At 49.1% G+C, this 25,592-nt stretch overlaps 1 long non-coding RNA gene across 1 annotated transcript in view; it reads right to left on the reverse strand.

The window, feature by feature from the left end:
• Positions 1-20,556: 20,556 nt before the first annotated feature.
• LOC109318286 overlaps positions 20,557-25,592 on the reverse strand; it is a 21,232-nt gene continuing 16,196 nt past the window's right edge. Inside the window, exon 3 of the long non-coding RNA XR_002103219.1 lies at positions 20,557-20,568. This is a non-coding gene — a long non-coding RNA (uncharacterized LOC109318286). The remainder of the gene's footprint in view (positions 20,569-25,592) is intronic.

Here is a 25,592-nt window from a genome sequence, read left to right on the forward strand (position 1 = left end):
TATGTGTACTGGTATCTGGCATGTAAAAGCTTCAGTCTCTATCTCAGGACAGAAAATGTGTCCTCTTCATTTCCTGGTCAGTACAAATAATATGATGAACATCCTGCAGCCTCCCTGAATAGCAGCATTATTATTAAAACTGTAAGGTTTCACATGGGTAAGAATACCTTGAAGTACATGGAAATTAAATATGCTCAGCATCATAGAAGACCGAGTCTTTTAGAAGGCAAGATTTGCTCAGGATGGGACTGAGAGGCAATGAAGCCCACTGAATTTTTTTGTGTAATCATAGCTTTCACCTAAATAAATCCATGTGCTTCACACAATAACTAACTAATATTTGAAGACTACCAGAAGGAAAGGTTGACCTTTAACTCATCACTGTGAGTCCTCCACTATTAGTGTTGGAGATATTCTGAGTCTAAGGATGCCCAGGAATGTACAGTGCCATAGTACAGGATGTTATGAGCAATACTGCATTGATGATATGATTGTTTAGAACATAATCACTAGGAGCTGCAAAAGCACAATGTAATATGACGACTAAATGGTCATGACCTTCCTCTTACATTTCACCCAGAAGAACTTTCCAACCGCTCAGGGGTACCTATTACTGTACTGAATAATTGCTTTAGTGTCAATTGAAAACAATGCTACTTCCTGAATTAGCATTGCTAATAATAATAGCTTCCTGATTTCTTTTCCTCAAAAGTGCATCTAAGTATGCATAAGATCTGATTTGACTGTAGCACTCGGCTGAGTGCTTACAGAATAATGGGTATTTTGGCTTTGTAAGAATGTGGCTAATGCCATTAAAACATACGTAGAGAATTATCAGTGAAGATGCCAATTAATGAGGACCCAATTATCCTCAGAGTGCACATCCAGATGAGCGCACACGTGCTTCTTCCAGAATGCCAAACCAATTTGAGATGCTGCAAGAGGCACACTGGGAACAAAAAAAACACATCCCTGTACTGTATATTTGCAGTGCAGGGTCAAGAATTGATACCTGGAGATGCAGGTATCAAAAAATACCCTGGGGGAAAAAAGCAACCAGAGGCTCAGATCATAGGTTCATAGATTGTTTGGGGCTGGAAAGGACCCATCAGGTTCAGCCCTCCCACTCTAGGCAGAAAGACAACTGGGGTTAGGTGACCTCAGTGAGATGACTGTCTAGTCTACTTAAAAATCTCCAAGGTTGGTGACTGCACCAGCTCTGGAGGGTGTTTATTCCACAGTCTGGACACCCTGACCATGAAGGAGTTTTTCCTGGTATTAAGCCTGAAGCAGCCATCCAGGAGTTTGTATCCATTGGTCCTGGTTTTCCCCAGGGGTGCCCCAGTGAACAGTTGTTCATCGAGCTCCTGATGCAGTCCTCTGATATAGCAGTAATCTGCTATCAAGTCCCCTCTCAACGTTCTCTTCTTGAGGCTAAAGAGGCCAGGTCCCTCAGCCTTTCCTCATATGGCTTGCCTTGCAAGTCCCTTATCATACAGGTGGCTCTTTTCTGGACCTTCTCAAGTTTTTCTATGTCCTGATTGAAGTGTGGCACCCAAAACTGGATGCAGTACTCCAACTGTGGTCTCACCAGTGCTGAGTACAATGGGAGTATCACTTCCTTAGTTTTACATAAGATGCATCAGCTGATGCATGCCCTGCTGACCACCACCTTGCATTGATGGCTCATATTCATACAATGGTCAATCATTAGCCCTAGGTTTCTTTTGGCCATGGTGCAAGTCACGCTGTCACCACCAAGCCTGTATGTATGTTGAGGGTTGTTTGCCCCCAGATGGAGCACCTTACACTTGGAAGTGTTAAACTTCATCTTGTTCCAGTCTACCAACTCTTAAGCCTGTCCAGGCCTACCTGTATCTGCCCCATAACTTGGTGTCACCTGCAAACTTGGCCAGCGAGCTTTTCATTCCCCCATCCAAATAATTGATAAACATGTTGAAAAGCACCGGTCAAGCATGGACCCCTGAGGGTCACTTTGCATCAGGACAACTGATCCATTCATGAGAACTCTCTGGATCCTACCATGTAGCTACTTTCCCACCAACTGAACCATCAAACAGCTGAGCCCACAATCTTCGTTTTCCCACAAGGATATCATGGGATACTAGACCAAAAGCCTTTTGGAAGTCTAGGTATATAATGTCTACCATGCCTCCCATGTCCAGGTGGTGAGAGACCTGATCATAGGAGATGAGACTGGCAAGACAAAATCTACCCGTAACAAAGCCATGCTGGCTGTCATTCAGAATCTTACCTCACCGCACATGGATTCTTTAATGAGCTTTTCCAGGATTTTCCCTGGGATGGAGGGTAGGCTGATTGGCCTATAATTGCCCAAGTTCTCCCTCTTCCCCTTCCCAAAGATGGGCACAATGTTGGCCCTCTTCCAGTCATCAGAGATTTCCCCTGTGCACCACAAATTCTGAAAGAGATTTGCCAGGGGTCCCTCAATGACCTCAGCCAGCTCCTTCAACACCCTCAGATGGAGTCTATCTGGTCCTGTTGACTTATACATGTCTAACTTTTCTAATTGGTATTGCACTGATTCAGCATTCACAGTGGGGAGGCTGTCAGTTCTGGCATGTCCCCTATGAGCCTTATTTCATTTGACTTTTGCCATGGTCTGGTGAAATACTGAATCAAAGTGGGCATTTAGTTTTTTTCCTGAATGTTGGTTACCAGCTGTCCTGAGGTGTTAAGCAGGGGTCCCACACTTTAATTTGTTTTTCTTCTACTGCCTACATACCTTAAAAAGGATTCTTTATTGCTTGATTCCCATAGCTAAATTAAACTCCATTGCTGCTTTGGCTTTTCTGGTCATTTTCCTCCAAGTACTGGCCACTGTTGTATAGTCCTCCTTGAGGACCATCCCTAGCTTTCACTGTGTGTACACCTCTTTTTTCTTTTTTAACAGGACCACAATGTCCCTATTAAGCCAGGATGGCTTTCCAACCCTTCTGCTGCCTTTCCTTTTTGCAGCAATGGTTTTCTTTTGATTTTGGCCCCTGTTGGGGGGAGCTCTGGCTCTGTGTGGGGGGGAAGCTGTGGCCCCTCTGAGGGGGCAGTCCAAGAGATGTTGGGGGGGGCTACATCCTGCAGGGGGCAGGTAACCCACTCTTCCTGAGCAGTTCCTCCATATGCCTCCCCCCACACCCACGGTCTCCCCACCATCCACCCACAAACCTCACAACCCCAAGCCACCCCACAAACCCCTCACCTACATACCTGGCTCTGTGGGTCAGGAGTGAGGGGACTGGGGCAGGCAGTTGGCTGTAGTTTCAGAGTGAATGGCAAGGGCAGGGACAGGGCACTGACATATCAGTGCTGCTCAGTGCTGCACATCCTGGTGAGCAAAGGGGGTAGGGGCAGCTCTGATTTTTTTATGACAAAAAAAGTCAAAAGTAAATGCCAGTAGAGATATTTAGAATGTATTTTATTATGATGATAGAGGCACTGCTAGGTTTCCAAATTGCCTTAAAATTGTAAATATATCAATAAAACATTGCCCAACTGATTTGAGCTCTCTCTCTATATGTGTGTATAGATAGATAGAGATCTATATCTATGTAGATATATAAAGAGATCTCTCTCCCTATAGATATAGCTATCTACACCTGTGCGAATAGGAAAGTATTCAATTTAGATTTAGATCTATGTAGATATATAAAGAGATCTCTCTCCCTATAGATATAGCTATCTACACCTGTGCGAATAGGAAAGTATTCAATTTAGATTTGACTGATTCAGGGGACAGTGATTCAATTCAGAGATTCAGATCACTGTCCTAAATTGATTTGGCTAAATCAGCTTTGTAAATTTCAGCACTGATTTGCAGAGATTTGGTGATTCAGATCAGCTGGGGAGAGACAGGCACAGCTGGGTGGCTGCAGGCTCTCCCACAGCTCCTCTGGCTGTACCTGCCTCTCCCTGGGTGGGGGAAGCCATGGGAGAAGCCTCCAAGGCTGCCCTGCCTGACCCCATCTCATGCATGGCCCCAGCCTAGATCTGGCACTTTAAGAAAAAAGCCCCACGCTCACTGGCTGCAGAAGCAGTGATTGGGGCATATGGGCACTCATAGCAGAGGCAACACAGGGCAGTGGGAGGCAGCGGGGATCACCCCCCCTCACTTGGCACCCGTGCAGCAGTTGCCCCATGGTATGGGTAGAGCACAGCTCAGCATGGCATCACGTGCGCCCTGGGATTAGGGCCACTGGGGCTGAGTGCTGCTGGCTCCAGCTGACAGAGCCACCTGAGCTCCGTGACAGTACACAGTACCCTGCCAAGCCATGATGCATCCACATGATGAGACAGTTGCCGTGTGGGCGCCAGGTGTGGGGGGTAACCCCCACCCCACTGCCCCATGCTACATGGGGGGGCTCTGCCACAAGTGTCCAGAAGCTCCACTGTTTCCTGCCCAGTGGGGGGTGATCTCTGCTGCCTCCCACTGCCCCACACCACATGGGGGGGCTCTTCTGTGAGCCACCCAAAGCCCCGAGGCCACTGCAGGAGCTGGTGAGTCCTGGGACAGGTGGGGCAGCCATGCAGGGGCTGAGGGAGCAGGGAGGGTCAAGGGGATCATGGCAGAGCCCTCCATACAGCATGGCAGCACCCAGTGAGTGGGAGCTTTTTTTAAAGCACTGGGAACTGGGGCTAGTAGGGCAGCTATGGGGGGGCTGGGGGATTAGGCAGGGACTGGGGGCTTGTCAGGGTCTTCCAATGGCCTCCTTCCCCCACCCCCTATTTACCTGCTCCAAGTCCAACTCCCTGCTGCAACAGGCAGGGACTGCCCAAATCATCGGAGCTCTCCAAATCTTTTCCGAAGATTCAGAGAGCTTTGAATTGATTCAGACCTTTTTATTGGTCCCCTAATTTGATTCAGATTTGGAGATTTGGCCACCAAATCAGGCTGAATCTCCTCCAAATCAAATCAGTACCTGAAGCTTTGCACAGTCCTAACACGCTACGTGCTTGCCTCACTATACTCACACACACACACACACACACACACACACACACTCTGCATGCTCTCATTGCTGTCTCTCTCCCCCTCCCTCATTACACACACACACACCCCCTCCTGGCCCCAGGGTACCAGTGCACCCCTGCTCCCAGGGTCCAGCAATGCAGCCAAGAGCCATGTGGTGCTGAAGCAACCCATTGAATGCAAGGAAAGCTGCCCAGACACTTGGGGGAAGGCTGGGAGGGGGTGGGTATTCTCCTGACTCCTGCTGGATTCCCCTGGGCCCTACTGCCCCTGGCTCCTATCATCTTTGACAGAGAGCCCAGAGTAGATGAATATTAATTTTCTAAACTTTGTAGGTGTCCCATTGGCCAGGCAGAATGGCTTGGTGGGCCACATCTGGCCCACAGGCTGTATTATGCCCATCCCTGGTCTAAGGACATAGGCAGGCTCCCAGGGTCTGATATCCATACAAAGCTGGATGTATTGCAGGACTCAAGCCTCTCCAAAAGTGCATGACTCTCCTCTCCCTGCAGTGGCCTGGGGGTTGTGGCATGAGCACGTGGAGGGGTTGTGTTTGGCATGGGTAGGACCCCCTGTCCCCCAAACCCTGCCTGTGTCCCTCACTCCCAACCTGAAGCCCCCTGTCCCAGCAGCCCTGCCAGTGCCTCCCATTCCTAAGTAACCTGCAGCCCCCCAGCCCAGCTGGGGCCCCTCACTCCTGACCCACAGCCCCCTGCCCTTCCATCTCCCTTCTGCCCCAAACCCTGCCAATGCACCTCACTCCCTACTTGCAGCCCCTTGCCCTTTCAGCCCAGCTGGTGCCCCTCACTCCTGACCTGCAGCCCCCTGCACTCCCAGGAAGAAGCAACAGTATGACTGTCAGGCAAAGCACTGGCAAGCAGAGGGTGGTCAAAGGGGGACAGGGACATGCTGTTGAGGACAAAAGTTGGCTGAGAAGGAACAGGAGAACCAGAAGAGGAACAGGCTTCTGGGGTAGAGGACAGGAGGGGAAACAAGTATTGAAAGGATCTAGTTGTATGCCAGGGGCAGGGTGGGGTGGAGGAGAATGACTTCAGGCAATGATGATCTGCCAATGCAGCAGTTAAAAGGTTGATATCCAAACAGACTAAGTGATAAAAAAATTCCCCTCATTGAGCTTGGGCTGTTTTTCTTCACCTCAACCCACAGCATGCCCCTGCTCATGCCGGCCACTGTATGGCGATTGCAGGGGGAGGGAGAGTTGGAGTAAGCTGATCACAGCCTCCCAACCCCACTTTGGGAGAATCTGTTCTGGAACTAGGGATCCCTGGTACCCAAGGAATCTTAATCAACCTTGATAAGAACTGCAGCCCACCCCCACACTGGTTCTCAGCTTTGGAAAAAGGCCTGTTTTTTGACATGAGGATACAAGTGACAGAAGCCACAGGATTCTTTCTGTTTTATATAAAAATTCCTTTAGTAATGTTTCCATTCAGGCGTTAGCCTGGGCAGCCTGGGTACATGATACCCAGATGCCAACACACAGGGAAGCAGGAGAGGGGAGGGGAGGGGGACACAGCCAGACCCTTTGTGTACCCTTGTGTAGCCCTAAGTGTAACCCACACCCAGTATAACAAGCTTGCAGAAAAAGCTGGGGGCAGAACTGCTTCAAGACCAGGCTTGGGCAGGGGGGCAGCCCCTTTGGTAGGCCTGTGGTACAGACTCCCAATGCCAATCCAGACTTGTGAGGGGGAGGCAGGCAAGCTCACTCTTGTGGACATTTGCATGAAAAGATTTTCCACTCCAACCAGCTATGACCCGTGCAACAAGCACCCAGAAAATAGTGGAAGGCTTTGTAGGGGAGATGGGCAGTACTGCTTATTGAACTTAAAAAACACCCCAAAACCCATGTCTCTCAAGCAAAGCCACCAGCAACCCCCTTCCCACCTGCCAAAAAAAAAAAGCAGCAAAGCGGCACAAACCAAGAAAATAAACCAACCAAAATATAAAATCTTGTCCTAAAACACCACCTGGCAGTAAAGTAGTACTGAAAGGGCAGGAGTGTAAAATCATTCTGACATGCCCCCAACTTATTTTACTAGTTATAGTATAATAAACCATTACTTGGTAAATCACGTCCATGTTACTTAATTAGTCATCATAAACTAAGAAAGGAAATTAAACCAGGAACATTTTGAGTGGGTTAAAGCCAATTTGGTGAACAAGCATCCTGACAGGCAAATTTGAAAGCCCTGACTTTCTAGCCAAAGGAAATGACCTGGTGGGATATCTGAGGATTGAGGGTAATCTGGGAGAATAGTGATCATGAGATGATAGAATTCACTATCCATCTTAGGGAAGGGAAGTTAGCCAGTAGGACAGAGTTACTCGACTTCAGGAACACTGATTTCAATGAGTTTAGAAAATAGTAGGAGAGACGCTGTGGGAAAAGGAACTGGAGGGGAAGGAAGTTCAGGAAAGGTGGTTGTTCCTTAAAGGAGTAACCCTCAGAGCACAAAAGAGATCCATTCCTGTATGCAGGGAAGGTGGTAAAGGGGCCAGGAAGTCCTCTTGGCTTACCAGAGGAGTCAAGGAGTGCTGAAAAAAGAAAAAGGCTTATGGACAGTGGAAACAAGGGATAGTCACCAAGGAGGAATACACAAGTATAGCCCGTATTTGTAGGGAGAGAATAAGGAAGGCAAGGGCAGCAACTGAGATGAGGTTGGTGACCAAAAGTAAGGACAAGAAGAAGTCCTTCTTTAGGTATATAGGGTTTAGGAAGAAGACCAAGGGAAACATGGGGCTCTTGCAGAATGGAATGGGATAGCTAATAACCGACAGTCAGGAGAAAGATGAAATCTTTAATGAATATTTTGCGTTGGTGTTCTTATACACAATTGGTGGTTGCCTGCCTGGTTGGATACTGGATGCATAGGCAGAGGGAGAAATTATTCTTTGGAGGAGCTGAGTAAAACTTAAACTTAAAAGATATGCCTACACTCAGCAACGCAGCAACACAACCAGAAATGCAGGCCTCAGGTAAATGTGTGGACAGGAAGAAACATGGGGGAGGAAAGGGCCAACGGGGAGCAGATTGAGGCCCCCATGGTGAGGGAGGGAGTGGGGCAGAGGCAGGGGCAGAGGCTGGGGTCAATGGGGCCCCAGAGCAGGTTGTGGGAGGGTTGGAGCCTGAGCAGCTCATCCAGGTACACAAGGGACTCCTGCCACTGTGCACACCCCCTGAGCAGGCACGGGGGGGCACGTGCCTACTGTATCTGTGCACAGGGCTGTGTGGAGGTTGGCTGCCACTGAGGACTGGGCTCCGTGTCCTGCTGCTGGTGGCCCAGCAGCTGCACAATGCCACATGCTTCCCATACACTGGCTGTGCTGCATCCCTTGCCTGCTCAGCAATGAGAGACACATGGCATTGCATGCCTGCTGGGGCACTGGTAGCGGGGTGCAGAGCCCAGCCCACAGTTGCAACCTGCCTCCACAATGCACTGTGAACAGATCTGGGGGGGCATATGCCCACCATCATGTGCCCCTCATGCCTCTCCCAGGGGTGCAGTGCCAGGAGCCCCCTGTGCCCTTGGACAAGCTACCCAGGCTTTGACCCTCCCATGACTTGCCCCGGGGCCCCATTCACCCTAGCCCCTACCTCTGCCACACTCCCTCCCTCACCTCAGGGGCTACAATCTGCTCCCCTATGCCCCTACCCTCCCACACACCCCTTCCTAACCACACATTTACCTGCTGAGCACTGCTCCACACATGACAGGGTCAGGCTGAGTTCCCCACTGCCTGCAGGCTCTGGCTACTCATCTGTATCTATGTGCACCCATCCCTCCCCCCCCTCACTGCAATTGCCCAGAGCCTGTGCCTGGGCTGCCCTGTAGTGCTCTGTGCTGCCATAGCTGCCCTGCATTTGTAGGGGATAAGCCCTGTTAGCCCTGACCTTCCATCACCTATGACTGGATGGATTTGGAAAGGGTGATTGCCAACCAATGGTCAGTGTTGAATTGGTGAGGGAGCACTTAGAGTAGATGAAGTTCTTCAAGTCAGCAAGACTGGATGGACTACACCAGAGTTTGCTGAAGGAACTGGCTGGAGTCATTGCAAGGCCATTGGTGAAGGTATTTAAAGATTTGTGGTGCTTGGGAGAGGTCCCAGAAGACTGGAAAAGGGCCAATGTTGTGCCAATCTTTAAGAAGGGGAGGTGAGAAACTATAGGCTGGTCATTTTGACCTTGATACCAGGTAAAAATCAAGAAGTCCATTTGTGAGAGACTGGCAGAAGGAATGATGCTAAAGGATAGCCAATATGGGCACGTCCACACATTCAAGCAAGTGCACTTGCAGCAGCTCAAATATTGGTATATTTACAATGTTAAAGCAATTTGGAAGCCTACCAGTGTCTCTATCATCATGGTAAAATAAATTCTAAATACCTATATGTGTTGATCTGTGCTTTTGTTTTTCTCCATACATAATGAGTGTGTGATTGGGCGATGTGGTGTTTGTAGAAAGGGGTTGAGAAGGGGTGTAAGGGAAGGTGGGTGGGTGGATGTGGAGGGATGTGGGTTGGTCTGTGGATAGGAGTGGGCAATTGCTGGGGGCCACTGTGGGTGTGGGGGCTGCTCAGGAGGGGTGGGTCCCCTGCCTCCCACAGGGTGCAGGTCCCCAGCACATGGAATGCCATCCCTGCCCAGGGTCCCAGCTCCCCCCTGGAGGGCCATAGCCCATATCCTCCACAGGGTCCCAGCCCCCCTGCCCAAGGTCCCAGGCACCCTGGAGGCCCCCCCCCGCCAAAGGTCCCAGCTCCACCCTGGAGGGCCACAGCCCCATTCCCCACAGGGCCCCAGCCCCCCTGCCCAGGGTCCCAGACACCCTGGAGGGCACCCCCCAGGATCCCAGCCCCTCTGCCTAGGGCCCATAACTAACCTTTAACAGCAGTAGTGAGGGTAACATGTGCTGAGCCCAGCCTGGTCCTGCCAGCCCTGAGGCTGCTCTTGCCACCCAGCTGGTCTGGTCTTGTGGCAGCAGAACCCAAGTACAGCATGCAGGGATTGTGAGCCAGGCCCAGCCGGGTCCTGGGCCTGCTCTGCATCCCAGCTGGGCTGGGCCCATGAGGACAGGACCCAGTGCAGCATGTGGGGACCACGTGCCAGGTTCAACCGGGTCCTGGGCCCCTTCTGCAGCCCAGCCAGGCTGGGCCCAGATCCTTACAGCTCACTAGTCCGGCTTTGCACTGGAGCAGGTCTTACAGTTACAGGAGCCACACCTCCCAAAGCCCTGTGACCCATTCTGGTGCAAAACCAGACTATCGAGCCACATGGGGCTGAACCAGGTCCTCACCCCCCTGCAGGCACAGGGGGAAGAGGCAGGAGCCAGCCTTGGGGCACAGCCCATTCTGGCAGGATCTGGTGTGGCATGCAGTTTCCACATGCCATGCCGGGGCCTGCCACACGGCCAAGCCCTTCCTATAGCAACAAGACTCAGCCCAGCTAGCAGGGACCGTGTGGAGCCAAGCTGGGTCCTGCTGGCACTGGGGCATCTCATGTGGTGGCACAAGCATCTCCAAGCCCGGCAGGACCTGGCTTGGCTCCATACAGTCCCTGCATGCTGGGCCGGGCCAGGGAGCACAAGTTGCCTGGGGCCAGCAGGACGCAGCTCAGCTCCACACAGTCCCCGCATGCCAGGCCGGGCCAGGCAGCATGAGCTATGTGGTCCCCGGGCAGCTCATGCTTCCTGGCCCAGCCCAGCACACAGGGACCATGTGGAGCCGAGCGGGGTCCTGCCGACCCCAGGTGGCTTGTGCTCCCCAGCCTAGTCCAGCCCAGCATGCAGCGACCACGTGGAACTGAGCCAGGTCCTGCCAGCCTTGGGGCTGCCCATGCCACCAGGCAGCCAGGCAGCACAAGCAGCCTCAGGGCCAGCAAGACCCGGCTCAACTCCGCATGGTTCCCACATGCCGAGGGGCCATGTCCTGCCGCTATAAGGAGGACCAGGACCTGCCAGCATGGGTTGGGCCCCAGGGCCGACTCTCACCTCTGCCCCCTGTGCCTGTGGGGAAGGGCGAGGACCTGGCCCAGCTCCATGTGGTTCACTAGTCTGGCTTTGCACCAGAGCGGGTCACAGGGTCCCTGGAGGCACAGCTCCTGTGCGCGCCTCCCGGAGCTGTGCAACCTGCTCCAGTGCAAAGCCAGACTAGTGAGCCACAGGATTCGGGGCCAGGTCCTCACCCCCTTACAGCTCAGGGACATCCTCCCCTGCCACTCTCCAGACCCCCCCACAGCTCTCTGCCACCGTCACCCACTCATAAAGCCCCCCCCCAACTTACCTTGGACAGCGCCGGGGGCAGCAGGATCACCAAAGAAACGCTCTGGCCAAAACCAGAGCGTCTCTTTTGGAGAACTGGCTCTGGGCACTGTCTTGAACCGTGCCTTGCTCCACTCTATTGTGGAGCATTTTTTTTCAGCCCCCTGGATATCCAGGGGTCTAATTTTCTCCCCATGCTGCAAACTTGCAGCACAGGGAACATTTTTTCGTTTCCACATGTGCCTGTTGCTCCACCTCAAAGGAGTTTGAGGTGGGGCAAGAGGCATGTGCGTGCTCATCTGGACACGCCCTATGGTTTCTTTAAGAGCAGGTAATGTCTGACCACCCTTGTCTCCTTCTGTGATCAAGTAACAAACTACTTAGATGTGGGAGATGCAGTTCTTGTCATATACTTGTTTTTTAAAAAGACCATCAATATGGTCTCCCATTACACTCTTATAAAAAAAAAAAAACTGGGGGATTGTGGGCTTGCAGAGTTGGGAATTGGCTAAGGGGTCTGCTTGGATCCACAGCCTATCCCCTGAGTGACTGCTTGTCCCCATAACTTAATATCATCTGAAAATTTGGCCAGCATGCTTTCCACATCCTCATCTAAATCATTGATAAAGATGTTGAACAGCACAGGGACCCTACTGGCCACTTCCCACCAAGACAATACAGACCCAAACTCTAAAACTTTCCAGGTTCAATCTAAAGCTTTAAGGGCCAATTGTACAGTTCTAAATCCTCCCTTATACCATGCCTCAAGCCTCACAGGTATGTAGGTGGAGGTATGCAGCAAATTCTATAACGTTGTTCCATCTGTTGGGTCTTCGTCCTCCTTGACCTCCATCCCTTTAATTTGTCTAGGCATTTTAGCCTGGGCCCACTGTATCAGACCTGGCTCTGAGGCATTAGTTCTTGTTTGTCCTTTCTGGTCACCGAGCCCCTGGCCTCTATCTGCCAAGCCCCCTGCCTCTGTGTAGCTGCACTTCTCTCTGGCACCAGGCCTCTGGTTCCTGTCTCACTGCACCCCTCTCAGGTACCAGGCCCCTGACCCCTGTCTGGCTGCCACCTTGTATTCTCTCCCTACTCAGGGCTCAATACCTGCTTGAGCCTTAAGCCTCCCCTAGAAGGGCTCAAGGTTATTGCATGGCCCATAAGCACTAATGGAACCTCCATAAACCACCCCTTACAGTCCCATCCCAAACCACTGGTGTAGATGCAACATAAACATAGGCCCCTGGACTACAATATAAGCATACCTCCTTAGTCTAGGTTCCTTGTGAGCTCCCCAAGCCTCACAGTTCCTTCAGGCAGAAAAGCAGTCAACCTAGCATCCCCAGGTGGCTCTCCTGGGCAAGGGCTCCTTCCCCTACAGCTGCCAGAACAGACCCCCTTGCTAGCTTCAGCCTTGGGATTATATGCTCCTAGGGCCCTGCATACCTCTGGTCAGGTAAACACCTGCAGGTGCCTGCTAATTGCTCCATTATCCTGTTGCCCTGCTGACCTGCAACTGCTGTGCACTGCCTAGCCTGCAGTGCTCCCTGGCTAAGCTGCTTTAATCTTAAAGTAACAGGGAGCCCCAGGCTCTCTGTTCCAGACTTTCAGTGGTCACTGGATGCTGAGAATGAAAGTGAGTTTAGAAAAATGTGAAGGTAGAGGGAAAGGGATGTGGACTTTAATGTTCGATTATTACAAGATAAGAAGACCAGTTAAAAATATGTGGAACTGTATAAAGGCTTGCAGACTCTGAAGAGATATTTCAAAAGTGTCTGGGAGTGGTGGACTATGATAAAGAGAAGAACAAGAGAATGTTTCCGAAATAGTGGTTGAAGAGAAGTGAGGAAGAAGGCAAAAGGGTTAAAAGAACTGCAGGCAAAAAAGCAGGAATTATTAAAGGACACAGAGAGTCTGAGTGAAAAAAGAACTGGAAGACATAACACAATAGACTGAAGAATGGTTCAAAAGGAAAATGGATGAGAAAACTTTTCTTAACAGAGCACCTTGGGTGAAAAGGGGGAAGGACGCTGTAAGTATTGTTTTGGTGAAATTGAGGAAAAGAAGGAAAGAACTGAAAGCAGTGAGAACTGAAGAAGAAATCCAAATAGAAGAGAGTGTGAAGGTGTTAGACGTGGCAGTGGAGTTTTAAAAAGAGTTGTACAGGAGACCCTTGCCATTCTTGGGGCATACATTCTGGAGATCCCCACAAATGGTGAAATCTGCGAATACTAATGGGGCTCCCCATCAGGACCCACAGCCACCCCCCTGTTCCCCTGCAGCACTTGGGGACCAACCCCTTCCCCCCCAAGTGCCACCACAGCTGCCTCCCTTCCCATCCCCAGGGCTCCCTCCCAGCACTTGGGGACCAACCCCTTCCCCCACCCCGTGTGCCGCTGTGGCTGCCTCTGGGGGAGAAGATGCCAGCATCGCCGCCACCTCCCTTCACTTCCCTGGCGCTTGCTCTCCATCCATCTCCTGGCTCTGCCCTCCCCTGTGAATATTTGAATCTGTGAACCCAGAGTTCGTGAATAGTGAGGGTTTCCTGTACAAAAGAAGAGGAGTGGATGGAGGAAAAATGAAAATGTTCCTAGAGGGAATAACAGAAGGAATAGAAGAAAAGAAACAAAAATTGGAGGAAAAGGTGAGTATGAGAGAAAAGGAAAACAGCTTAAAAGCTTGCAAGAGAGGGCAGGTGCCAGGAAGAGATGGACTTCACATAGAATTCTATTAAAATTTTTGGCAATGGTTAGGGACAGATATAATAAAGGCATACCATGAAATAATGTATGGTAGGGGCAAAGGGGAGGATTTTGCAGAAGGTGTGTTAATTCTGATATTCATGAAGGGAAATGTAGATGTGCTAGGCAACTGGAGGCCAATAACCCTTTTAAACACAGATCTACAAATTGATGGCAAAAGCATTGGCCAAAAGAATACGTGACTGTTTAGCAGATGTGATACAAGAACAAATGTGTGCCATTCCTGAAAGAAGAATATACCAGATTCTATAGTTAAGCAGAGATGTCATATTGGATGTACAAGAGAAGAAAAGAAATACAGTAGTAATGAATTTAGACCTGGAAAATTATTATAATAGGGTTGAACGTGATTTCATGTTTGAAGTATTGTCGAGGATAGGATTTGCAATGAAGATCTAATGGGTCAAAGTGCTACACAGTAAGCAGGATGTTGAGTGCTGGCAAATGGTTACCTGAGCAAAGCATTTCCAATATGAATAGCTGTAAGACAGGGATGTCCACTGTCCCACTTATCTTTTTGTATGCATGATGGAGCCATGAGCACAGAGCCATGAGCACAGAGATTTCATGATGATAAGCTGATAAGTGGCATGAAGGTAACAGGAGGAGGAGAAGTTAATAGTACATTATACATGGATGAAGTGAACATAGTGGCTCAGGGCAATGTATCAATGGAGAAGGTATTGAAGCATACGGAGGAGTATGGTGAAGTGTCGGGGCAAAATTAAATAAGATGAAATGTACATTGATGGGTGTGGGGAACTGGGAGAATTTACAGAAAATTGGGCTTCAGGTGGTAGAGGGTGTAATCAAGAGCTTGGAATTCCTAATGGACATTGAAGGGAAAGAAACAAAGGCAGGGGAAAAGTTAGAGATAAGAGTGAGACAGATACTGTGATTGTGAAGTAGCAGAACATAATCTTTCAAAGGTAAAGTGGCTGTGGTGAAAACAGTACTCTTGCCAAACATTTGTTACATGGGAGAGGTGTATCTACCATTGTGGCAAAAAATAAGTAGGATATAGAGGCAGATATATGTTTTTTGAGAGTGGGGGTGGAAAGGAGGAGGGGGAGGGGGAGGGGGAGGGGCCAGGTAGTAAGAGAAAGAGGGTAGCCAGAACAGAGCTATACAAAACCAGAGAATTAGGAGGTTAGGGTATGCCAAATTTGGAAATTTTTATGTATACTTACTTTATAAGTATGTTCTGTAAAGACAGAACAAGAGTGGGTGGGGAAGACTGCATGCTACTGTTGTTACCTGATGAGAAGAACGTTAAAAAGATGGGGGGTCTATGGGGGAGACTGGAAAGGGCTGTGGGCATGGCAGCTGTTGGCCCACTATGTGAATACTAGCATATTGCCCATCAAGAACGATGGATGAATTTCAAATAACAAAAACATAGATTTTACCTTTTATATTTATTAAATAAATTAAAAATTTATAAAACCTAAGTAAAATAGGCTGAACATCTGAAGATACCAATCCCTTCCTTTACTTGCTTTCATCCAGCAGGCTGGAGGTGCATTCACACATGCTGCCGCCTGGCCACCACCTGCATGCCTCTTTGCTGGGCAAGAGCAAGGGCAGGCGAGCTCTGCACCTTGCAACAACCACCCATGCCCCAGGGCTTCCTCCAGGCCACCCTTGAGTGCCTCCTTCCCTGCTTGGGGCTTGGCACAGGGCCACCACTGCTCTCCCACTGCCTCATGCCTCTGCCCGGCTCCCACTTTTCCTCAGCTGGCTCCTCCCTCTGCCCTCCCTGCCACAACGGGCTCACCCCAGGTGCCTCCTTCCCTGCTTGGGGCTTGGGACAGGGTCACCACTGTTCTCCCATTGCATTGTGCCTCTGCCCAGCACCTGCTTTCCCTCAGCTGGCCCCTCCCTCTGCCCCCCTCTGCACCAGGCTCACCCCGGGCTCCTCCTTCCCTGCTTGGGGAGCAGGACAGGGCTACCACTGCTCACCCACTGCCTTATGCCTCTGCCTGGCTCCTGCTTTTCCTCAGCTGGCCTCTACCACTGCCCTCCATGCTGCTCTGGGATCCCGTTGCCCTCCTGGGATGGGCTCCGTAGAAACAGCCCTGGCCGCTGACCTTTTTCCCAGTTCTGGAAGTTGGGATCATCCTGACATGTTCTCTAAACAAATGCTAAGGTTTGGCAAAGAAATTTCTCTCAAGACACAAATGTTCTCTCTCTTAAAATGCAAAAAGCTTGAAAACTTGAAGAGTGTTACGAACAGAGAGACACACAGACAGACAGACTAAGCCCTTTATATATATTATATATAGATGGAGAAATTTGTAAGGGTTAATAAACTTGAGGGAGTGAGATTAGAGTGTTTGAAAGACAATAAAAAGGGATTAATATGATAAAAGAGAAAGATAAAATAACAATAATTGGGGATCTGATGGAAAGACAGATGGCAAATGTGTGGAAAGACATGACCGAGAGATTGAAAGGAAAACATGCAGATATCATATGGATGATGATAGAAAATATTCTTCCTGTGAAGGGCATTCATCATAAATGGGGCTTGATAAGATCAGCAGCATGCTTTAAAGAGGGATGTGGGGCTGAAGAATCTGTACTGCATGTATTTTGGGACTGACTTTTTGTGCAAGGGGTATGGGAGTGTGTTGTTTTTTTTGAGGGCAATAGATATGAGGATAGGGCTAGGATTTTGAGTGACCTAGACAATGGGTTGTAAACCAGGGGTATGCATACCTCTGGGGGTACTTTGAAAGGTCCCAAGGGGGTGCAGGGGCAGGCAGGGATGGAGGACCACCACCCCATGCCACTGCCTCAGGAGCAGGGCTAGGGTGGGGTGAGAGAAGGGCCACACAGACTCTGCGCTGCCACCACTCTGCCACTCACCACTCCCACCCAGTTCTGCATCTGGCTGCTTGCCACCCCCAGCTCCACTCATCATCTGGCTGCTCACTGCCTTCTCCCTCCCAGGGGTACACTTATTTAAAAAGGTTGAAAACCCCTGACCTAGACAAACTGGAGGATTGGGACGGGAAAAAAATTTCTTGAGGTTGAAGAAGAACAAGTGCAAAGTCCTGCACTTAGGACAGAACAATCCCATTCACCAGTACAGGTTGGGGGCTGATTGACTGGGCAGCAGCTCTGCATAAAAGGACCTGCAGGTTACAGTGAATAATAAATTGAATGTGAACAAAGTGTGCCCTTGTTTCAAAGAAGGCCAATGGCATAATGGGCTGCATTGTTAGGAGTGTTGCCAGCAGGTCAAAGGAAGTGATTATTCAGCACTGGTAAGGCCACATCTGGACTACTGTGTACAGTTTTGCACCCCCCACTACAGAAAGGATGTGGACAAATTGGAGAAAGTCCAGCAAAGGGCAACAAAAATGGTTTGGGAGCTGGAGCACCTGACTTCTGACAAGAGGCTGAGGGAACTGGGCTTAGTCTAGAGAAGAGAAGACTGAGTTTCACAGTTTGTAGGGTTGGAAGGGACCTGACCAGATCATCGAGTCTGACCCCCTGCCATGGCAGGAAAGAGTCCTGGGGTCAAATGACCCCAGCAAGGTGTTCATCTAGCCTCCTCTTAAAGATCCCCAGGGTAGGAGCCAGCACCACTTCTCTTGGAAGTTGGTTCTAGATCCTAGCTGCTCTAACCATGAAGTAGCACCTCCTGATATCTAGCCTGAAGAAGATTTGCTTCTTGTTATCTCACTCACCCCAAGTCACCTCAGCTGGGACTTGAACCCAGATCACCCATGTAGTAGGCAGGAATGCTGCCACACAGAAGGGATTTAGTAGCAGTTTTCAACTATCTGAAAGGTGAGGTTGGGGTTCAAAAGAGGATGGAGCTAGACTGTTCTCAGTGGTGGAAAATGACAGACCAAAGAGCAACAGCCTCAAGTTGTAAAAAGGGAAGTTATTAAAAATAATTTTGCTCACTAGGAGGGTAGTGAAGCACTGGAACAGGCTACCCAGAGAGGTTGTAGGATCTCCATCCTTGGAGCTTTTTAAGACCTGGCTAGACAAAGCATTGGCTGGGATGATCTAGTTTGCGCTGTTCCTATTTTGAGCAGGGGGTTGGACTAGATGACCTCCTGAGGTCCCTTCCAACCCTAATTTTCTATGACTCTACATTTCTATGATCTATGATTTTATGATTTGAGGAATTGTGACTTAACGTATGTAATGGTGTTGTATGGGTTAATGACCAAAGGAGTGGAGAGACGGAGATTGAGAACTATACTACTTCATGAGACATTAGCAATATGGAAGGTAAGAAGTCTAATGATGGTCAAAGGGACTGGCTTTCACCAGAAGAAAATGTTTGGAGAAGGCAATTTATGAATTAGAATGCTATGTGGATAAGCTGGAAAATGAGAAGGCAGAAAAAAGATGGAGGAAAAAAGAATGGCAGTGTCTATATCAAAAAGACAAAGGGATAGCGTGAAAGTTGTTGCTTCCTCCTGGGTTGCGGTAGTTCATGAGAGATAATGTGTTAATGGTGAAAAAGGGTGTAAGAAGAATAAGGCATTGTTGTAGTGGAGGTTGTCAAGTTTTATGTTAATGTAGTTTCTTTTCATTGTTTCATAATAAAAAAAAAAATAGAAGGTTTCCATCATCATTTTTGGCACCAGGGGAAGGTGGCGCAGCTTGCTTTGGCCTCTGAGTGCTGGGCTGGTATTTCAGGCCTGGTGCTCGTTCCCTCCTGGGGAAGCAACTGCCCCCCCCCCTTTTTTTTAAAGGGCCACACACACACAAAAAGTTCCCCATTAGGGCTGTGCGAAATTTCACCGACTGTTTCATTTCGACAGTTTTGACCAGTTTCAAGGTTGAAACAGCAAAACTGAAACAAAACAAAAGCCCTTGAAATAGCCTTGAAACAAAATGATGCTAGTGAAAATGGTTTGAAAGTCTAAACGTTTTGACCATAGGCTAGATTGCACCGGGCGTGGGAGGCAGCCCAGCAGGGCTGCTTCCCTGACCCCCACAATGCTAGATTGTGGGGGTCAGGGAAGCAGCCCTGCTAGGCTCCCTCCACCCCCGGCACAATCTAGTGTGGGGGTCAGGGAAGCAGCCCAACCCAGCATGATGTAGTACAGGGGTTGAGGAAGCAGCCCAGCCAGGCTGGCTCTTGCCCCTGGTGTGATTTAGTGCAGGGCTCAGGGAAGCAGCCCAGTCCGGTGCAATGTAGCGCAGGGGATGGGAAAGCAGCCCAGCTGAGCGCAATCTAGCACAGGGGTCGGGGAAGCAGCCAAACTGGGCTGCCTCCTGCCCCCGGGGCAATCTGGCCTGGGGATCGGGAAAGCAGCCTAGCTGGGTTGCCTCTGGCCCCTGGTGCAATCTAGCGCTGGGGATGGGAAGTCAGCCCAGCTGGTCTGACTCTCCATCCCCAGCAAAATTTGAAACAGCCTTTCTGTTTTGTTGGAACGGAATGGAACAACTTTTTCAACTTGAAATGAAATTTAAGACAAAACGCTGGTCTGTCAAACCATTGAAACTCAAGGCGAAATGGAACAGTGCCATTTCGCACAGCCCTAGTCACATCCCTATGTTTGCTCCATATGGCCCATGTGTTTTATAGTCATGCTTAGTGTTGGCTGCATTTAAATCAGCTTCATAGTTGGTTTCCATTACTGAGCATATACTGCTTTTGACAGCAGTTTAATGACCATGTATTTAATGAGATTTCTTTGTATATGATTATAAGATGAATATCTTTTCCCCCTTGTTTTCTTAGGGAAAAAAAACTTGTCTTGTAATCAAGTAAATATTGTATTATATTACTGAATATTGACAATACCACTTCATAAACATTTTGAGAATGTTTAAAGTCAAGTTCTTTAGCTATTAAAAACCAATCCTTTCCTGTTTGTAATACAAAGTGCAAGTAAATAGGCAATGCAGTGGGAAATCCACAGACACTGGGTTTGAAATGCTGAAATGATGCTCTCTCCTTTTGAATTGCAAGGTTAATGCTTGCATTAGCATCATTTTTGTAGCATATTTGAAACACTTAAGCCTCGTGTCATAACACCCGTCATCCAGATACTAACATTGCCATTACCACAAATTATAGGCTCACAACTGACCAGGAAGGGCAGGGCTTACTTAGTCTTTTTTACCTTTTTATGGCATTGTAAATAGCTATGAAGTCATCCTGGAGTAAAAGGGCAGGAATACAAATTACAGATTAGCTCAATGTATCTGTATCTTGATTCTGGGCCTTGTTGTTTAGAGCCAATTTTCTCCCAGTATCCCTGAAGGAGGTCATTGACCACTGCTACTTGAAAGATAGGAAACCAGTACTGGACAGCTGCAACTAAGTAGGCAGCTGGGCAGGAGTCAGCTGCAGAATAACAAGCCAATGCAGAAACCCCATAGAGGTAAAGGGCAGTTAGCTTGATTAAGCTACCTGAAGACAGGCTGGGCTCTGGGTTAAATAAGAACCCTTGGCCAAGGGGAAGTCCACATGACTCAAACAGGGTGGCACCCAGCATACTAAAAGCCTGGATCCTCAACCATAGAGCTCATTCTGGCTCTGACTCTTGCTGAGTGGGACTCGTGCTGGCTTGGGGAACAACAGAAGTGAACCCAGGCAGCACTTGTACCTTGAGAAGCTGTAAGACCCAGCAGCTACTCAATAGGACCCTGGGAGATGCCGGAGGAGGGGTTAGGAGAGCATTGCATCTGGCATAGATGAATTGGAGGACTGAGTGTGGCTGACAGGGTTGGTAAGGAGGCCATGGGATTGCCTGAGGGACACCCAGCAGAGCCCTGTAAGAGCCAGGGCTGAACTGTGAGCAGCTTTCCCTGGGCCAGGGGCACTGGGGAAAACTACAGGAAGCCTTGCCTTTGCCAGGGGCACCAGGGAGTATTGGGACAATGAGGAAGGACCAGGGGCCCCCAACCCCAAGAAGAGCAAGACTATGGGCAGTAGACTGAGGCTGAGGGGGCACAGCCAGAAAAAAGGGGCTGAAGCTGAGAAGACCAAAGCCACAACAAAGGTTTGAGGCCCAAGCTGGCCAAGTGTTGCTGTACTACCAGAGGGCACCTCCAAAGTAGTCAAGTAATACCTGCAAAGCAAAGGTAGGGGAGAACAGGCTACAAATTTCAGACAGTTAGGCCCAGAGGGGCCTGAGCCACAAATAAGGACTATATACAGCGGGGTTGGAGCCCCAGCTAAAAGAGATACCAGAGCCCCAAATCAAGTGAGCCAAGACAAGCCAACAGAGGAGCAGAGAACTAGAAGGAGCATGCAGAGCATATCAGCCTCTAAGGCCAGTCTCACTTCTTTATTAACATCAAGGCATTGTGGGTGAGGCACCAGGGCTAGACTGTGAAACTCTAAATTAAGAGCAGGGCAGGACTAAGACAACCAGGGGTGTGATAGCCACTCTTAGGGTGTATTCTGTCATAGTACATGCAAGCTACCTCTCCTCAGCCCCTTTGCCAACCCTAGTATCTGTGAAGGGCCGAAAACCTCAGATGGGAAATACAGAGTTTAAAATACTGAGTTTAAAATCAAGTTACCAGTTAATCCTTGATTTTTCTGCCAGGTGGATTGAGTGCAATGATCATTTCTAATATAAATTGTGCTTTGAGTAACACTGTAAAAATATTACATTCTTAAATTTCCATAGAAGAGAAGTATTTATTGGGTGTTGTGGCTTAGTGAGTAATCCTGACAACCTGATTAAAACATTTAATTCCCTCTTGAAAAATTCCTCAGCTCTGGCCTTAACATGGTATTACTGTTACAGGATCACAACATTGTTCTACCTTATTTCCATTTTTCCTTGTCAATGGCAAGAAAGTGCTTCTTGCAGAAATAGTTTCAGATGGGAAGAAACCCAATGGAAACAGTTGCCTTGCCTTGATTGTCTTTGACACTTCACATGCACTATAAAATTCTTGATGGTAAATCTTGCACATGAAAGGCTATATGCTGCCCAGGTGCAATTGCAGTAGTATGACTCTAATTTTGTATTTTTGAGTAAGTGGATTCTGGTCCAAAGATTTTAGCCATTTGCTTTTTGAAATGTTAGTAGAATGCAATACAAATGCCTCTTATATTGACATGATGACTTACTTTACTAGAATTTTGGGGAAACTTCCTTACCCTTGTGAAAGTCTTGTCTACATAATTTTTCCCCTCAGCCTTTATTTCAATTTAAAGTTCTCCAGAGAATTCCAAAGCTCAGAATGCTCAGTAGTTTTATTAAGCATTTCATTTTCAGATGCTTATGAAACTACCAGTATCTGTCTCTTTGAACAGTAAAGCCAAACTGAGAATCTTGCTGCTAAAAGATAGTAATATTGCCTTGGGTTGGGAAGTATACCAACTAATAACAAAGAAAATAATCTTTCTGTTGGAATCCCAAGAGAGATTTTAGATTATATTATGTACTCATGCCTAAAGAAAACTAGTGATGAGAACCATATCAAACATTCGCAAATAATGTTTTAAGGCAGAACCAGAATCTACAAGTTGTGCTTATCATCAGTTTATAAGGGGCTGGATCAATAACTTCAAACTTTGAATGGCTCAATTGCCACCAAGAAGAAGTGATGGGTGGTGATGATTGGAAACTCCCTTCTGCAGGGGATGGAGGGAACTGTGAGGGAGTGAAGGAGCGAGCGGGCTCCAAGGCTTCCCGCCCCGGCGCAACTGCCCTAGGTCCCCGCACTCAATCCCAGAATGCGGGGCGCAAACTAACCTTCTCCAGGTGCACAGGAGAAGGCGGGGCCCAGACGGCGAGGGCCAACATAAAGGAGATGCCGGCGCCAGGACGGGAGGCAGCGGAACCAGAAGAGTCTGGTGGGGAAGCGGACACCGGTGGGAGCACGCTCGGGCGGAGGCGCCCCGTCCTGAAGCGTGGCCGGACTTTCTGGCGCAAGGGTAATCCCCTGCGGGGTTTTGTGAACCCGGGCAACCAGCCCAGCGAGGCTGCTGATGGTAGGAAACCACCGGGACCGGCCAGACCATGGTAGGCCCGGCTACCGTATAGACTATAATAGAGGGGCAGGCACACGCTGTGAGATTGCCGCTCCATTAGTAAAGGACCAAGGGGTCACGAGGAGCCCTGGGGGGGTACCAAAGAACTCCTTGGGAGCTGGAAAAGGGGTTTCAACCCCATGGCATACAAGGAAAGAGCGGAGGATGTCCGAGGAGGATTGAAGCGGGCCCCAAGCTCTGAAGAATCCCTGGCCGTACCTGTTTGTGTTGTCTCTTTGGTGGTTTTCCTTTTTTTGACTAATTTGAGAGATACCTTATTAGGTGGCTGACCTAGATAGGCGGCCACCACCTGGAGGACCAGGCGAGGGTGTAGGGGCAGCGGAGCCCTCATCAACGCGGGACCTCGAGAGTCAAGGAGTCCCACCTTTGGACTGGCATGTGCCGGACAGATAACACTGAACCGGATTACAATCAAAGTCATGGCAGGCAAACCGGACGCGTGCAGCCCTCAGGTGAGCGACCCGTAGCTACTGGGAAGAGTCCTGACACGGGAGGCGGAGGGTACGGCAAAGCCATGGCCCCCCTCACAGGAACCATCTGCTGACCTGACCTGTTGCCTGGCCCAAATCCAAGATGTCATGGAGAAACTACTGAGGCTCATCTGACCCTCTGACTCCACCCCATTCTGCTCATCCATGTGGGCACCAATGATGCTGCCAAAGGAGACCCTAAGCATATCAAAAGTGACTACAGGGCTCTGGGTGCAAGGGTGAGGGGGTCTGGGGCTCAGGTTGTGTTTTCATTGATTCTTCTGGTCAAGGGAAATGGCTCAGGCAGGAATAGGTGCATCCTGAAGATCAACACCTGCCTGTGTAGATAGTGCTGCCAGCAGGGCTTTGGCTTCTTCAACCATGGGATGTTCTTCCAAGAAGAAGGATTGCTGGAAAGAGATGGGATCTACCTGATGAAGACAGAGGAGAGTGTCTTCGCAGACAGGCTTGCTAACCTAGTGAGAAGGGCTTTAAACTAGGCTCACAGAGGGATGGAGAGCAAAATCCTGAGCTAAGTGGGAGACTTGAAGGAAAAGCAAGCAGGAGGTGGCAACATGGGAGGTGCTCTCATACTTCCTGAGAAATCAGGACAATCAACTAGTTGTTTCAGGTGCCTGTGCACAAATGCATGCAGCCTGGGAAACAAGCAGGAAGAACTGGAATTCCTTGCATGGTCACGGAACTGTGACATGATTGGAATAACAGAGACCTGGTGGGATAGCTTGCATGACTGGAGCACTGTCATGGATAGGTACAAGCTGTTGAGGGAGGACAGGCAGGAAGAAGAGGAAGAGGAGTTTCACTTCATGTAAGAGCCATATGATTGCTATGAACTCCAGTATGAAGCTGGAGATACACCTGTTGAGAGTCTCTGGGTTAGGCTCAGAGGGTAGAACAATGAGACCAGGAGGAAGTGTTGGATGAGGCTTTCTTCAAACCGCTAACGGAAGTTTCCTGATCATAGGCCCTGGTTCTCATGGGGGACTTCAATCACCTAGACATTTTCTGGGAGGGCAATACAGGTGCACAGGTGATCCAGGAAACTTTTGGAGACTACTGGGGGCAACATCCTGATGCAAGTCCTGGAGCGGCCAACTAGAGTCTATGCTCTTCTTCCCTGTTTTGTGAGCAGCAGGTCAAGAATTGGTGGGGACTATAACAGTGGATGGCTACTCAGGCAGCAGTTACCACAAGATGATTAAGTTCAGGATCCTGAGGAAAGGAAGGATGGAGAACAGCAAATAAGGACCCTGCATTTCAGAAAAGCAGACTTCGACTCACTCGGGGAAACTCATGGGCAGGGTCCCCTGGGAAAACAGATTGAGGGGGAGAGGAGCCCAGGAGAGCTGGCTGTACTTTTTAAAGGAGTCTTACTGAGAGTGGAGGAACAAACTATCCAGCTGCACAGAAAGACTAGCAGGTATGGCAGAAGATCAGCTTGGCTTTTCAGGAAACTGCAGTAAACTAAGTCACCAAAAGGAAGCTTATAAGAAGTGGAAACTTGGACAAATAAATAGGGCAAATATAAACAAAAATAAGAGCATTGCTTGGGCATGCAGGGATGAAGTCAGGAAAGCCAAAGTGAAATTGGAATTGCAGCTAGTAAGGGACATGAAGGGTAACAAGAAGGGTTTCTATAAGTATGTCAGTAGCAAGAAGAGGATCAGGGAAAGTTTGCATCCCCTACTGAATGGGGGACACAACCTTGTGACAGAGGATGCAGAAAAGGCTGAAGTGCTCAATGCCTTTTTTGGCCTCAGTCTTCACAGGCAAGTTCAGCTCTCAGGCTATTGCACTGGGCAGCACCATTTGGGGAGGAGGTGAACAGTAGGCCTGTGAGAATAGGGAAGCATTTGATTCTGATCGGGTCAATTTCATAGTTTCATAGTTTCTAGGGTTGGAAGGGACCTGAGTAGATCATCTAGTCCAACCCCCTGCCATGGCAGAAAAGATTACTGGGGTCACATGATCCCAGCAAGGTGTATATCTAACCTCCTCTTAAAGATCCCCAGGGTAGAAGCCAGCACCACTTCTCTTGGAAGCTGGTTCCAGACTCTAGCC

This window comes from Crocodylus porosus, unplaced genomic scaffold, assembly GCF_001723895.1.
Source record: "Crocodylus porosus isolate Cpor-Errol unplaced genomic scaffold, CroPor_comp1, whole genome shotgun sequence".
Classification (NCBI taxonomy): Eukaryota; Metazoa; Chordata; order Crocodylia; family Crocodylidae; genus Crocodylus; species Crocodylus porosus.